General features: G+C 41.9%; 1 protein-coding gene across 2 annotated transcripts in view; it reads left to right on the top strand.

The window, feature by feature from the left end:
* The window catches only part of ppp1r35 (protein phosphatase 1, regulatory subunit 35), a 372,490-nt gene that overhangs the window by 234,079 nt on the left and 120,675 nt on the right, over nt 1-17,736 (top strand). The window lies entirely within an intron of this gene.

Raw genomic sequence — 17,736 nt, 5'->3', positions numbered from 1 at the left:
TCTCTTTTTATTGAGATAAATATTAATAAGGGTAAAAGTCTTATAATTGGAGTGATTTATCGTCCCCCCGACTCTGATTTAGGCACTTTTCAGGTTAAATTGGATGAACTTTTATTTTCCATAAATAGTTTCAACAAAGACTGTGTAATTCTTGGGGATTTCAATATTGATATCTCTAAAGATGACACTGTTAAAAAAGATTTTATTAACACATTGCATTCATTTTCCTTTTTCCCTACCATAAATACTTTTACCAGTGTAACGCAGTATAGCAAGTCAATTATTGATAACATTATTACAAACATTCAAAATGCTTGTTCTATATCAGGTGTTGTGCTTACTGATATATCTGACCATTTTCCTGTAGTTCTATTCATTGATCTTGCTAGAAAATCTATACCGTCATGCCATAAAACTAAAGCTAAAGTTCTAAATGAAAGAACCTTGCAGCAATTGCGTGAAGGCTTGCAAGCGAAAACATGGGATTCGGTCTATCATTGTAGAGATCCTGATACAGCGTATAATACCTTGCTCACTGAGATTACAGAATCCTTTTGCCGCATCATACCCAAAAAAATTGTTACATGCAGAACTGTAGATCAAAATCCTTGGCTTACTAAAGGAATTCTAAAGTCTATTAACCATAAAAATAAACTCTACAGACGTTACATCAATAACCCAAGTGAGGCAAATAAGAGAGAGTATAATTCATATAGGAATAAATTAACACATATCATACGAAAGAGCAAAAGGAGTTACTATGCAGATGCTATAGATGCATCACAGGGAGACTCTAAAAAGTCCTGGAAGGTGCTAAAAAATGTCCTTGGTAGGGGCAATAAGCTTAATGTGCTCCCTGATATAAAGAACTACAAGGCCAGTGACTCCTGTAATGATATTAGCTATGATGATCTTGCAAACTGCTTTAATCATCATTTTATTTCCATTGGTGAAAATATTTCTAACAAAATTAACCAACCTCGGGGTGCCTCTTTTAGGCAATTTTGATCTGGAAATTACCTTAAGTCTTTTTTCTTAAAGCCAACAGATGGAAATGAGAAAAAGGAAAAAGGAATTTGTAGCAAAACTTTGAAAGCAATTGTAAATGAAATAATAAAACCACTTGTCTACTGTATTAATCTTTCATTACTCCTTGGAGTTGTGCCAAAGATGGCAAAAATAGCAAGAATTGTACCAGTCTTTAAGTCTGGTGATAAAAATGATATGAACAACTATCGACCAATATCTATATTGCCCACACTCTCTAAGGTATTAGAAAGAATTGTGTATAGTAGGTTAAGTGGTTATCTAGACAACTTAAATATTCTTGTCCCATCTCAGTATGGCTTCAGGAAAAAAAGTACTACTTGTATGGCAGTTCTTGATCTTATTGAAAGTATAAATGATGCTATTGAAAAAGGTGAATGCGGCATTGGTATTTTTCTGGACCTGACGAAGGCGTTTGACACTATCGACCATGAGATTCTGTTGAACAAATTGCATCATTACGGTGTCAGAGGTATTGCACTCAGCTGGTTTAGAAGTTACTTGTATGGACGACAACCATACAGTATACAATCAGCAAGACAAATTATATTGTTTTTGGCTCTAATACTAATAAAAAAAAATGCTGAACATGTTTGTATTAAAATAAACGGGCAGGATATTGTTAGAGTAATTTCTACAAAATTTCTGGGGGTCCACATTGACGAGTATTTAAATTTCAAATGCCATATTGATGATTTAACAAAAAAAATGTCTAAATATGTTGGCTTGTTCTTTAAACTAAGGAATTTTCTTCCACTTTCAGCACTCCTTACTTTATATAAATCTCTATTTGAGCCGCATATAAATTACTGTAATATTATTTGGTGCAACACTTTTCCTAGTCACCTCAAAAAATTAGAAATCCTCCAAAAGAGAGTTATACGTGTCTTGTCGTGGTCCAATGGTAATGCTTCAACAGATCCCTTTTTCCACAAGTATGGTCTTCTGAGGCTTGCTGAGTGCAATGTCTTTCATAATGCATGTACAATGTATCAGGTTGTTCATGGGTTAAACTGCCAATTATGTCGCCTTGTTCCAGTCTGCCTCCGTCTGCACATGTATGACACCAGGAAAAAACATCTTATTATGGGACAAAAACGAAGGCTTAAATCAGAATCAGAATCAGAATCAGAAAAAGCTTTATTGCCAAGTACGATTTTACACATACGAGGAATTTGCTTTGGTGAGGTTGGTGCATGACACATCTATCAAGAAGAAGCAATTAAAAAGTTAAAAATATGACAGTAAGTAAATAATATAAAAATAAGAAAATAAGTAAAAAAAATACAACAATAGAAGAACTGTAGCAGTAGTAAAATAAAAAATCTCACAATATAAATATATGTACACAAGTCTTTTTTTTTTTTTTTTAACAGAGGCACAGACTGTTTTTTCAAGGGAGGCCAAGTAGAGCGTTAATGTAACGCATATGGTTGTGGCAATGTCACTGACAGGTAGAGTCAGAGGTGAAGTGTCGGGGGGTTCCGGGCCTTGTTAATAAGGCTGACAGCAGACGGGAAAAAACTGTTCTTGTGGCGTGAGGTTTTGGTCCTGATGGACCGTGGCCTCCTGCCAGAGGGGAGTGTCTCAAAGAGTTTATGTCCAGGGTGGGAGGGATCAGCCACAATCTTTCCTGCACGCCTCAGCGTCCTGGAGGTGTACAGGTCCTGGAGAGACGGGAGATTGCAGCCGATCACCTTCTCTGCAGACCAAATGACACGCTGCAGTCTGCCCTTGTCCTTGGCAGTGGCAGCGGCAGCAGCGTACCAGATGGTGATGGAGGAGCTGAGGATGGACTCAATGATGGATGTGTAGAAGTGCACCATCATTGTCTTTGGCAGACTGAATTTCTTCAGTTGCCGTAGGAAGTACATCCTCTGCTGTGCTTTCTTGATGAGGGAGCTGATGTTCAGCTCCCACTTGAGGTCCTGGGAGATGATAGTTCCCAGGAAGTGGAAGGACTCCACAGTGTCAATAGTAGAGTCACAGAGAGTGATGGGGGCAGGTGATGCTGAGTTTTTCCTAAAGTCCACAACCATCTCCACTATCTTTAGAGCGTTGAGCTCTAGGTTGTTCTGGTTGCACCAGATCACCAGATGGTCAACCTCCCACCTGTAGGCGGACTCATCGCCATCAGAGATGAGTCCGATGAGAGTGGTGTCGTCCGCAAACTTCAGCAGCTTGACAGACTGATGACTGGAGGTGCAGCTGTTCGTGTACAGGGAGAAGAGCAGAGGAGAAAGAACGCAGCCCTGAGGGGATCCGGTGCTGATGGTCTTTGAGTCAGAGAAGTGTTTCCCCAGCTTCACGCACTGTTTCCTGTCAGACAGGAAGTCTGTGATCCATCTGCAGGTGGAGTCAGGCACGCTCAGCTGGGAGAGCTTCTCCTGGAGCAGGGTTGGAATGATGGTGTTAAAGGCAGAGCTGAAATCCACAAACAGGATCCTGGCGTAGGTTCCTGCGGAGTCCAGGTGCTGGAGGATGAGGTGGAGGGCCAGGTTGACCGCGTCGTCTACAGACCTGTTGGCTCTGTAGGCAAACTGCAGGGGGTCCAGGAGAGGGTCTGTGATGTCTCTGATGTGTGAGAGCACAAGGCGCTCAAAGGACTTCATGACCACAGAGGTCAGGGCAACGGGTCTGAAGTCATTAAGTCCTGTAGTCCTTGGCTTCTTGGGAACTGGGATGATGGTTGAGGACTTGAAGCAGGCTGGCACGTGACATGTCTCCAGTGAGGTGTTAAAAATGTCTGTGAACACTGGAGACAGATGATCAGCACAGTGCCTCAAGGCAGATGGGGAGACAGAAGCTGGTCCAGCTGCTTTCCGGGGGTTCTGTCTCCTGAAGAGTTTGTTGACATCTCTCTCATGAATGGAAAGAGTCACTGAGGTGGGTGGGGAGGGGTTCTTTAAGGTGGGAATTGGTGGAGGTGACTGGAGCTGAAGCTGTCGGGAGGTGTCGTGGGGGATGGTTGCTGGACTGTCCCTTTGCCTTTCAAAGCGGCAGTAGAACTCATTCAGGTCATTGGCTACAGATGCAGCAGCCTCGAAATTCCCCTCCAGGCCAGAGGCCATCCAGCTCCCAGCAGGCTCCCAGCCGGCTGCCAGCCAGCTACCGGTCCCCCCCTCCTCTTGGGGGTGTGCCCAGAATCCACTATAAACACGCCTCTTCATTCAATTGCAGGGTGTCACCAGGAGATGGCGTGTCCCTCACAGGAACACATCTCAAGGGCAAAGATTTTTACTCCACTACATTCATCTGCTTTAGTAGGCTTATTTGTAGTTAGGCAGTCACAGTTACTCAACTATTTTACGTTGATTATTTAGATCAACTTAGAAAAATATTTCTCGCACAAAGTCTTAAAAAAGTCTTAAATGTGTTTCCATCAGCCTGTTTTAATGCATATTTTCGATTTGCAAACAGAAAATTCCTAAGTTTTTCTCTTACAATATATTGTATGAATGTTTTTGTGATTGTTGCGATCAAAAAAACAAACTCATGTAAAAAAGTTGTATATAATCACTTCCTATATGATAATAACCATACTTCACATTACAGAAACAGTCGAAAAGATTCAGTTCCCATCTTAAAAAAAAAACAAGTTTAAGTTGAGAATACGAAGCATCAGCTCAAAGTTACTAAATTATGTGGGGGAGATTTGGCGCAGTTGGTAGTTTGTCCGCCCCATGTATGAAGCTTTCTGCAGCGGCTACGGGTTCGATTCCGTCTTTCAGCCCTTTGCTGCATATTATCTTATCTTCTTCGAAAAAAAAGTTACAAAATCATTCCTGAGTCATAAAAGTGATGTAGCTTTACAAAACAGCCTGTGACTCCAAGAATAAACAGGCTCCATCTGTTTACATAGTTTGCTTTTGATAATTATCAACAAAAATGATGACCTAATTTTACTTTACATGCGCTGGAACAGAGACAGAGCTGCAGGAGCAGAGCTCGTCATCTGGAGATTCCAGAGCTCGCCTATGTTTTCCGTAACAGGCGCGCGGCTCTCGGCAAAAATAGACCAGGAAGCAGCCAGTAGACAGTCATATTAGTATTGGTTGAATATGCGCTAATTTTTGCGATCGCAAGATTTCCTGGTCGGACTGATAATATACATTTTGATGCATGAGGGAGGTGGGAAAGTTGGCTTATCCATAAATGTAATTAATTGTAATGGAAACATTTAGTGAATAAAGTCTATAAAGTAGCCAGCGACACAATATTAATATCTGTGGCACAAATTGATTTTTAATTACTGGAGGTACACGCTCCCCTCAGCCCTCCACCTATTTTACTGGCCATGGCGAGTCTGTGGGACAGTGGGGGCTGGGAGCCTGTTTGGCTGGCGACCATCCATTAGAACAAAGGATACACTGTAATGCAAATAATGACTTTTCAGCCAACAACGCGGCCGGCTCGACACTACACATGCCTGACAGAGTGTCAGACAGGAGAACATCATGACGCCTGTGGTGATGATGCGCGATGTGTCAGTGAAACTACAGGTTTACTCAGCTCTGAAATGTGCCGGCAGTTAATCGCTTCAAATGCACAAATGCAGTGAAGTTCACAAACCACCAACAGTTTATAGAATAGGATGGACTGTCTATCAGTGGCCATTAGAGCAGCTCTCTAATAATTAAAATAGATGTCACACTGTGTGGAAGAGCTTAATAAGTTAACAAGAGATTTGGCCACGACAGCTGAAACAATGAAACAATTGGATTTATACTTTATCCAAAATCGGGGTGAAATATTGCATGCCACGGATTAGACAGATACAGAAATCATCATCTGAGAAATAGTCATGATACTGATTTCACTGTTTATTGGCCGTTTTCATGTGTGTGTGTGAGCTGATTGGCCAATAAAAACAAGTAGATTGGCCCATCTACATCGGCCCATTGGCCCTTTATGCCCCACAACATTGTTTTTTTTCATTGGTCTGATTGGCCTATTAGGATTATTCATGATTGAATGTCGGTGTCGTGCGGGGGATGAGGCTCGCTGGCTGCGGAGGGAGAGTTGATGTTGTAGTAAGAACCTGTCGGCCTGGTCTAACATGATGAAGTCATGTTGAACATTTCCATTTCCCAAAAAAACATTTATTTGAGGTGCAGCGGCACAATATTAATATCAAACACGCGTGCACAACGCCTGACGTGAAAAATGCATTCTTGGTGTGCTTCTGAGCACTATGTTTACCCGCGACTATAACTTTTTTTTAATAGTTACTGTTTATATTCATTGCGTGAACAGTCTGAAAAAAGAAACAGAGACACAGAGAGGAGGACACAGACAGTCACACAGACAGAGTGATGAAAAAGATCAGTGATAATTAACTACGGTATATTAAGCCTATGATGTTGAACATCGCAGTGCGCAGTGTGAGCCGTCTGCGGCGCTCCGCAGCCGCCTGTGAAGGCGAACGAAATCTGGAACCTTTCAGCTCAATGACATGGCTTTGAAAGCACCAAGTGACTTGTTTTAACGAATTTCGTTAGATTAAAATATGTAGAACTGTAAAATATCACTTCCATGAGGCTGTTCAGTCAGACATTAACAGATCACAGGCTGAAATTGGCATTTCATCCTCCCGTCCCTCCCTCTTCAGCGCACTGTAAATGATTTCTGTCCAGTAATATACAGTACACACACATACAGGACTCTGCGTATTGCTGGTCACCGCATCAAATAGCGACCCGCAAATCTAAAATGCGCTACAAACAGGAAACCCACCAACTGAAAAGCAGAGTGGCTCCGCGAATCAGGCAGAGTATTAAACATTTAACTGTTTAGCAGTTCAGAATGCTAGAAAAACGCGACGCACAACTTCTGTTATTCATGATTAATTTTCTGGGCACAAATCACTCGGCACGCGGAGATGCGCTGGGAGCCTCTCCAAAGGTGGAGAGAGATGTGGAGGAAAAGGCAGGATGGGCAGATGAGCAGATCCAAGAAGTTTGTGAACGAGCACTACAATAATGTGGATGATTAAGCATAATTATATTTAAAAAACTGCACAGGGTGCTCTACTAGACAAGCAGTTTTTCTTACAGCAGTGGAGGCTATGTGCAGATCTAATGAACGACTCAGCAAAGCTGCCGTGTCAGCTAGAAAAACGCGACGCACAACTTCTGTTATTCATGATTAATTTTCTGGGCACAAATCACTCGGCACGCGGAGATGCGCTGGGAGCCTCTCCAAAGGTGGAGAGAGATGTGGAGGAAAAGGCAGGATGGGCAGATGAGCAGATCCAAGAAGTTTGTGAACGAGCACTACAATAATGTGGATGATTAAGCATAATTATATTTAAAAAACTGCACAGGGTGCTCTACTAGACAAGCAGTTTTTCTTACAGCAGTGGAGGCTTTGTGCAGATCTAATGAACGACTCAGCAAAGCTGACACGGTAATAATGACTGCTCCTCCTGGTGGACTGATCGAGCAAGTGCAGGTAGTTTCCACAAATGGAGCTTAGGGGCGTTACGAGTTGGCCCCGCGCCGATGACGTCATCGCGGGGGATCTCATTACAGTCACGAACCCGCCTACTGCAGAGCAGGGACCGGTCACGGACCCGCCAGGGCCCCAGCATGAAATTAGGGGAATTTCGAGGCCGCTCCATCTGTAGGCGTCGATCGTTGATGGACTGGGGGGCTTTAGGCTTGAGCCTAAAGCACCAGCTTAAATGCACCAGCTTGAGCATTGTGAGCAGAGGACCGCAGATATGGAACGAGCTAGAAGACGATATTAAAATGTCACATTCTGTTTTCCTTTTCAAAAAGAATCTAAAGAGGAAGCTGTTATCTACATATAAGGAACTGTGAACTCATGCCCCAGGTGTTTTGATCTGATTTATATCTTGTAAATTTACATTATTGATATGCTGATATTTTTGTTTGTTTGGTGCCTGATTTTGGAGTATCTGGGGCACTCCTTGACTTTTGATACTTTTGATACTCTGATGCGGATGCATGATTGAATATATGTTCAGAGGAACACTACCTATGGGTAATATCGGACTGATCTAGTGTCTGGGGATTGTATTGTTTGTATGTTTCTTTTTTTGTGTATTATGTCTAATGTTCTATTTGTGTTTTATGTTGGGCCCCCTCCTAAAAGCTTTGGGTAGCTTACTTGGGGTGTCCCCTTCACACATCCAAATTTGTGATGCATTTATTGGATGGTATCGGTATTATTATTTTGATGTGTGAATAAAAATCAAATCAATCAATCAAATCAATCTCCATTTGGTAGTATCCAGCCTTCAAATCCATTACAGATTGGATCCAGCCAGAGCAGAAAAGGATTCCTCAAGATTCGGCCATGTACAATAATCTTTTATTATTTGCAGGTTCAGTTTCCTGTAGTCCACACATAAACGTACATCACCATTCTTCTTTCTTACCACCACAATCAGCGATGAGAATGGGGACTCGGATTATGCTTGCATAAAGAAGAGTTTGGAGTTGTTTTAAAATACATAAAATCTAAAATGAGTTACAAAATATGTTTACTAGCAGTTTTGTTGTGCTATGTACAGCAGCAAGTAAGATGAAACTTTATTGATCCGCGTCGGCAAAATAAGCTGTAAGGGGGTTTCAGCGGGTTTTGATATGGAGTAGATGCGTGTTAGGGGCTCTTCACCTTGACTTCACCATTTGCCTTGCGCATGAGACATTTAATTATCATTCCATGTGTCTGAAGTGAACTGCAACATTTTAGTCGAGATGAAGAAAACTGGTAAAGGAAAGAAGCAAGACAAATGTTCTGGGGAGGACAACTCTGGCGACCATTGTGCCATGCTAACAGACGCCTGTGAAGCTAACACTAATGTAGCTAGCTCCTTGGCTTCCACTGCCATTGAAGACATTCTGACAGCCATAAAAACGCTGTGCAGCAGGGTCGACATGAGGTTCACCGAGCTCAATGGAGTTATCTCAGACTTTAAGGTTTCTCTAACCATAGTCAGCGTGGGGTGTCATCTACTGAGGCCGCCACCGAGTCACACAAGAGACAACTAAAGGGGCTGGAGAAGCGATACGACGCATTAGCTTCCCAAAACAAGAATCAACAAGCTAAGCTAGATGACCTTGAGGCCTGCTCCCATAGGCAGAATTTTCATATTGGAGAAAACAGAAAATGCCTAACCTACGGAGTCTGTATCAAAGCTGCTTCCTAAACTGCTCGGAGAGGAGCATTTCAAACTCCCAACAGAAATGGACCGGGCCAACGACGGCAAAGCGAGAGCCATCATTGCTAGGATACACTACTATAGGGTGAAAGGGCTTGTGCTACAGCTCGCAAGAGAAAAAGCCCTTCTACAATGCAATGGGCGCCTGGTATACATTTTTCTGGATCTCACTTTGGCCACAATAAAGAAGGGAGAGATGCAGGGCTAAGTCAATCTGGTGTGGATTCCAACACCCAGCGCGGTTCATGGTCATGGTCAATAACAGCACCGGCACGTTTACCAGCCCATCAGAAGCCAAAGAGTTCCTGAGCCACGAGGCTGAGGAATGGGACACAGCCGCCGGCGCTGCTGTAAGCCGGGGAACGGACTAATATCCTGGACACGATATGTGATAAATGCTGCCACAATCTTCAATCTTATCAATCTTATACAGTCTTATAATTTGGGGGATATCTGGAGGCTTCTCCATCCCACCACAAAGGATTTTTCTTATTTTTCCACAACACATATATCCTACTCCAGGATTGATTTCTTTTTGATCGATTCTAAGCTGCTACAGTCAGTAGTTGACTGCACTTACTATAATATAATAGTATCAGATCAGACTCCTGTCTTGTTAAGTCTAGACTCGAACCACAAGAGAGGTGAACATAGCTGGCATTTGAATAATACACTAATAAAAGATGAAGAATTTTGTACCTATCTTTCTGGTAAAATAGCTAAAATAGCTAAAATAGATAAAAAGAGCACCAATGATAACAATGAGGTGATGTAGATGATTCTACTCTGTGGGAGACCATGAAGGCTGTCCTTAGGGGTCATATAGTATCATATGAGACTGTATAGAAAAAAAAAATCTGAGGAAAGATTAACTGAACTGAATTAACTGATTCATACAAAACTGAATGTAAAATAGAAGCACTTATACTTATATTATATATAAATAAAATAACTGCTCTGCGGTATGAATATAATTCTATAATGTCAAAAAACATACCAAAATTACTATTACAAGTCAGAGATATTTTGAGCTTGGCGACAAGCCGCACAGGCTAGTAGTCCACCAGCTGAGACAAATACAGCCTTCCAGAGCCATACATTGTGTCAAATCTGAGAAAGGTACCTTGCATACTGACCCAGTGAATATCAATGAATGTGTTGGGGATATCCATGCTAATTTAGATATCACTGAGTTATCGCTGGACTCGGCTGATATGCTAGATAAAGACATCAACCTGGATGAGATCACGCAGGTTTTTGCCTCCTTCCCCAATAAAAAGGTTAATGTTTCGCTAATGCCAAAGCCAGGCCGTGACCTTCAGATGGTGTAATCATATTGCCCGATTTTGTTATTATCCATCAAAACCAAAATTCTCCAAATTCTCTGGTCAATAGATTTAAAGAAAGCATATGCTCCATCATACATCCAGATCAAACTGGTTTTATGCCCGGTCGACATATGTATTTCATTGTATGCAGCCTTTTCAACGATGCCAAGCATTCAGGAGAGGCGGTTGTTATTTCACTGGATGCACAACGCACATTTGATCAAGTAGAGTGGCCCTACGTGACGTCTGTGCTCAAAAAATTTGGATTGGGACCCTCCTTCGTGAATGGATTGAAATGATTTATTCACGACCGCATCAGTTATTACTAATCAGAATATCTCCCCTCCATTTATAGTTCACTGTGGGACCCGTCAAGGTTGCTTGCTGCAAGTATTAATCAGAATCAGAATCAGAATCAGAATTCCTTTGTTTATCCCCGGGGGGAAATATTTTTTGCTGCAGTACTCGTTACAAGGATATAATTAGAATAAAATTAGAAAGGAAAGAAAAGAGACAGAAATATATATATATATAAAGCAAGTATAAAAAACTAAATAATTACATTGAGAATATATATATATAAAACAAAATATACCACAAGATATAGAACATAATATAAAATTATATAAATATACTGAGAAAAATATATATACAGTATATACAAACGGATGTGCAAAGTTGAATTTAGATACAAAAGGATGTGCAAAGTTGAATTTGGAAAAACAGTATATACAACAGGATGTGCAAAGTTCAATTGGTCAAATATGTAAAGTATGTAAAGTTCAATTGGTCAAATAAGCGAAAAGTCCAAGGGCCATTCAGAGGGAGGAGTTGTACAGGTTGATGGCCACAGGCAGGAATGATTTCCTGTAGCGTTCATTCTTGAGTTTTGGTGGGATGAGTCTCTCACTGAACGTACTCCTGCGCCTGGCCAGCACATCATGAAGTGGGTGTGAGACGATAGTCCGTAACTTAGTCAGCATTCTCCTCTCTGACACCACTGTCAGAGAGTCATACTCCATCCCCACAACGTCACTGGCCTTGCAGATCAGTTTGTTGAGTCTGTTGGCGTCCGCCACCCTCAGCCTACTGCCCCAGCACGCAACAGCATAGAGAATAGCACTAGCCACCACAGACTCATAGAAAATCCTGAGCAGAGTCTGGCAGATGTTGAAAGACCTCAGTCACCTCAAAAAATAGAGACGACTCAGGCCCTTCCCGTAGAGAGCGTCAGTGTTCTTTGCCCAGTCCAGTTTATTGTCAGTATGTACCCCCAGGTACTTGTAATCCTCCACAATGTCCACACTGACCCCTTGGATGGAAACAGGGGTCACCGGTGCCTTGGTTCTCCTCAGGTCCACTGCCGGTTCCTTAGTCTTTGCCACATTTAGTTGCAGATGGTTCTGCTCACACCATGTGACAAAGTTGTCCACAGCAGCCCTGTACTCATCCTCATCGCCCTTGCTGACACATCCAACTATCGCAGAGTCATCAGAAAACTTCTGAAGGTGGCAGGTCTCTGTGCAATAGTTGAAGTCCGTGGTGTAGAGGGTGAAGAGGAAGGGAGAGAGGACAGCCCCCTGCGGGGCCCCAGTGTTGCTGACCACTCTGTCTGACACACAGTGTTGCAGGCGCACATACTGTGGTCTGCCAGTCAGGTAGTCCACAATCCAGGACACTAGGGGGGCATCTACCTGCATAGCTGTCAGTTTGTCACCCAGTAGAGTGGGACGAATGGTGTTGAATGCACTAGAGAAGTCAAAAAACATAACCCTCACTGTGCTCGCTGGCTTGTCCAGGTGGGCGTAGACACGGTTGAGCAGGTAGATGATGGCGTCCTCAACTCCAAGTCAGGGCTGACAGGCGAACTGAAGGGGGTCCAAGAGTGGCTTGACCATGCGCCAGAGCTGCTCCAGGATGAGTCTCTCCAGGGTCGTCATAATGTGGTAGGTCAGTGCCACAGGTCTGTAGTCATTTGAGGCCCTGGGCCATGATGTCTTGTCTTGATGGCACAGGAACGAGGCACGACGTCTTCCACAGCATGGTGACCCTCTGGAGACTTAGGCTGATGCTGAAGACATGGTGAAGAACTCCACACAGCTGGGGGGCACTGGCTTTGAGCACCCTGGGGCTGACACCATCAGGGCCTAGAGCCTTGTTTGAGTGGAGTCTCATCAGCTGTCTTCTCACCTGGTCAGCAGTGAAGCACACTGTGGAGGTGACAGGTGGGGGAGGGGTGTAGTCCTCAGGTTGGGGTGTAAAGTCCATCTGGCAGTCTGATGAGGTGTGAAGAGGGCTCACAAAGGAGGGGGGGGGAGTGGGGAGTGGTTGAACAGATTCAGTTCATTGGCCCTGTCAACGCTGCCTTCAACTCCTCCGCTGTTCGTCCTGAAGCCAGTGATGGTCCTCAAACCACTCCAGACCTCTCTCAAGTTGTTCTGCTGGAGTTTCCACTCCAGTTTCCTCCTGTATTTCTCCTTAGCCACCTTGATTTTCACCTTAAGTTCCCTCTGTATCATTCTCACCTTCTCCCTGTTGCCAGCTCTGAAAGCCCTCTTCTTCTCATTGAGGATGACTTTGATTGTTATTATTATTAGCAGAGCCCTTTAATCTCCCACATCAACATGTTTGTCTATAAACATTATCTTTCGCTATATGCAGACGACATTCTCTTGTACATTTCTCAGCTGCAAGCATCATTAACTCCTCTCCCGATTCTCATTGATAAGTTTGGCAGTCTTTCCGGATTTTCTATCAACTGAGAGAAAAGCGAACTTGTTGTGTACGAGAAAACAAGGCCAGAACCCCAAATGGCAGAGTCACAATGCAGAGTTTTATTAGGAAACAAAGTACAACTAAAAATCACCGGGAACGGGAAAAATCCAAAGTACAACACAAAACCTAAAGAGCTCCAAAAGGGAGCGACTAGACTTACTTATGTTAGAAACGAAAACCCGCCCTACACAAAACTGGCGGAAAAACCCTCACAAACGGTATTGAACAAAAAGTAGACAAATTAACCAAAAAACTCCAAAAGGGAGAAACAAGTCTTATGAATGCTTGTAACAAAAAACTCACGCTCTGCAAAACTAGAGGAGGAAAACCCACAGTAATCAATGCACGTAGATAAATAGTAATAGGCAAGAGACTGGCACGAGAGCAAGAGACACGAGGGAATCACGGCTGGACTAGAGAATAGTCTCGCACAGAACCGAGAGTGCTTGAAGCATATGAAAGCCGGCTGATTGCCGATGCGCTGCAGGTGCGACTCGTGTGCCTCGCCCCCGTGCCGGCGGCTCCGCCTCACCGCACCGAAATCAGCTGTGATGAAACGGAAAAAGAACAGATATTAATAACCAGACATAACGAAAACCCAGAGACCATGACACTTATGCCAGTCTCCACAGCAGTTAACAAGGCATATTTGCAATCCACTCCATTAAAGAAATCCTACAAAGCTTTAACATATTTTGGAGTGACAGTCACTAAAAACCCAAATGATCTCCTCTGATTAAACTAGCAAAGCAAAATTGAGCAAGTCAAAACCAATATCGAGTTTTGGGAAACCCCCCCAATATCCATGGTTGGGAAGATGAGTGCAATCAAGATGATCATGTTGCCCCACTTTCTCCATCTTTTCCAGTCCATTCCGTGTTTTATTGCACAATCATACTTCTAACAGTTAGACTCAATTATTACACCTTTCATTTGGAGTTATAAAACTGTTAGACTCTAAAAATCAACTATCACAACCAAAGGATATTGGAGGTTTTGCTTTCCCAAATTTTAAGTTGTACTATTGGGCCGCACACTTATCTATTCTTGCATGGTGGAAGGAGGGCCGTCCTCCTGAAGCAGACTCCTGCCCTGCATGGTTGTGTATGGATGGAATTCTTTGAAAAAAAACTTCATTATCTGCTCTTCGTACCAGCCCCACTGCTGTTAAAAAGGCATACTTTAATAACAGTTTTGTAATTGGCAACACCATAAGAATCATTACATCAAGGATCCAAAAGCCTAGTTGGACACACCATTATGTGATAACCATTCTTTTTCACCAGGTCTGACTGATAGTGTTTTCCTCCTCTGGAAGTGGAAAAGCACTTGCAACATCGGTGATGTATATATTAACAGCATTTTTGCCTCATACTCACAACTTGTAGCTAAATATGACATTCCCAAATCTGGCCTTTTTCGATATTTTCAAATTCGAAATTATGTCAGGACACACTTACCCAACTTCGAAATCTTGGTAAAGTTTGACCCTGCTGCGAAAGGGTCAGTTTCGTTCTTTTACCAGATCTTGCACAATAATACTCCATTGAGCACAGCAAGTATTAGGCAGGCATGGAAAGATGAGCTGAATGCAGAATTGGAAAACGACATATGGGATTAATGTTTAAAAAGTATACATGATTGCTCTGTGAATGTCAAGCATTGCCTTATGCAGTTAAAGACACATCATAGACTCTATTATTCTAGAGAAAAGCTGCACGGTTTCTTTCCTGATGTTTAACCCACATGCAACAGGTGCAAGTCGACTGGTAACTCAATACACTCTTTTTGGTTATGCAGTAAACTGCACACATACTGGAAAAGTATGTTCCATTGTTTCTCTATGGCTTATGGGAAATATTGGGAGCCTGATCTGCTTGTAGCCAATATTCTGCCAACAAATATGAGAAAAAGGCTATCCTATTTGTAACTGTGATTGCAAAGAATTTAATCCTCTGTGCATGGAGGTTGGACATTGCACCCACATATGATCTGTGGTTGAGAGAAACAGCAAATATACTTCAATTGGAGAGAATGAGACTTTATAATGAAGACAGGGAGATATGTTCAAAAAGATGTTGGATCCTATACTGCAGCTGTTTCGACGAAGGGACTTTATGTTGATCACTGTGAAACACCTTGCTATGTGTATTTCTCATTTTACTATTCACCTTGTACAGCTTTTTTTTTTTTTTTTTTAATGTATGTTTAATTTATTGTCATGACTGTGGCCTTCGTTATTTCATTATTTCTTTACATGATCCTGTTCATGTTTTATTTGTTAGTGTTGGGGTGGTGGAAGAGTCTTTTTTCTTTGATCTGTTTGTCCTGTGTTCTTTTTCCATTTTGAGAAACAAAACAAAAAAAAAATTACTAATTAAATAAAATTAATCCCTGGTGAGGGGAAATACTTGTAACCCTTATAGTAACAATGGATTTTTTTCCAATGAGAATGAGAATTAAGATTTTTTTAAAAAGCCAGGAAACTCAGAGATTTGTGACTGAGTGGTTTTTGTGTTTCACTTTGGCCTATGTATCATACGGAATCATATAATTAGGAGTTACTTAATATAGATCTACTGAGCTTAATGTTTTTTTGTTTGTTTTTTTGGTAAAGCCTGAATCACAATTTTTGATATTCTCCGACACATTAACCTGACCCTGATATTTAATACTGTCCATATCAATGTCTTAGGAACTCCCAAAAATGTAGCTTTTCAAGATCACAGTGTATATGTAAGAATACTGCAAAAAGTTGAATAGAAGCCAGCTCCAGAGGTTTCACCGCAGAAGAAGCAATCAACTTGAAACCATAAATAGAATCAATGCAAGCTTGTCATTCTAAGTACGATAATACTCTTTCCCTACACTTTCTCTCAGGATGCATTGGCAGGATATAGCAAGCTTACTTCTACCTCATTTCAGCTCCACCAAGTTACACCCTCGCAGCTTCACGATACACAAATTGAAAATATTGTAACTCCAACCCCCCAACCACATAACCAACTGCTTAACCGTCTCCATCCTTTTTTTTTTTTTTTTTTTCCAAAAGAAAAGGACTGCCCTCAGCCCCTCTGAGCACTTCTCAGCCTTCTCTGTTAATAGGTCTGGGGCCTCATTTATAAAACATTGCGTAGAATCCATATTAAAAGTGTGCGTACACCCAAAAGCTGAAAATGGCGTACGCCCAAAAATTTCCCATTAAAGTCTGATCCAATCCACTTCAAGCTACCATCAATTCATCACTGTTCAGACTCTATTACTATTGCCAGAGTCACAGCTAGCCAAAAACGTGCAGTATAGTTGGTTGTGAGATCCTCAAGTCAGGAATGCCCTCCATCTCATTCTTTCACATTTCATCATGATAGCCACCCTTCTCAGAAAACAAACCTGGCAACTAGATAGATTTTACCAACAACACTATGTGGAGTTTCAACATTTTTGTCATTGTTTGATTTAGCATTCACATTGGTCATATTCACATGTATGTACCATGCAAAACAAAATCTACACTACATCTTCAGCATCTTGACTTGACAAAGTGACTTCAACCAGTCCCTGACCTAACAGCAGTCCCTAATAAAGATTAGCTAAACTTTGGATTCTCACAATCTTTCTGCCTTGGACAAGACATTCAAACCTCTCAAGAAGATAGGTCCAAGAACTCTGTCCCTTTCTTTTTATTATTATGGTCATGGTATGTTGGGGACACTATGTGAGGGATTATTGTGCTCAGTACATTCATTAAGTTAGTTCAAAAGAACCAGAAGTCTTTGTAACATTTGCTTATTGTTGTAAAATAGTTGCAGTTTGGTTAGGTTTAGATTACAGTCTTGAGGTGACAGCCTGGGTGAATGGATGGGTCAACAAAACATTAAACTTTAACATGGGACATCAGCTTTTCTTTTCAAACCAACAGTGAACACTGAACATTTTGAACATTTCTAAACCATGACCACTACATGGTTCTGACTGTACCCATCAAGGTTGCTCCAACCTAAGCAAATTAACATACTGTAACTATTGATGTCTCCAGATAGTTTTAATAGTTTGTGGCCCTTAAGATTCCTTTAAGATTAAGATAAAGATTCATTCCTTCCGCTCATTTCCTGTGTGTTGTCCTATCTCTCTCTCTCTCTCTCTCTCTCTCTCTCTCTCTCTCTCCTCCCTTTCCTGTCGTACCTTCAGCTGTCGCTATCATAAAGGCTAAGAAGCCCAAAATAATAATAAAATAAAGATTCCTTTAATATTGGATATCTGCCAATACCAAATCCAGCTCTATATTTTTACTGTTTTTTCTGAGTTGGGTGCTAGACTTCATTCATTTTCAACACCTTCATCACCTCTGTTATCCTAGCAGACCCCTCGTCCTTTCCACTGAACAAGGTTTGAAGT

Source organism: Chaetodon trifascialis, chromosome 15, assembly GCF_039877785.1.
Source record: "Chaetodon trifascialis isolate fChaTrf1 chromosome 15, fChaTrf1.hap1, whole genome shotgun sequence".
Taxonomy (NCBI): Eukaryota; Metazoa; Chordata; class Actinopteri; order Chaetodontiformes; family Chaetodontidae; genus Chaetodon; species Chaetodon trifascialis.
Note: the sequence above shows the minus strand (reverse complement) of the source record. Positions and strands in the feature narration are given on the sequence as shown.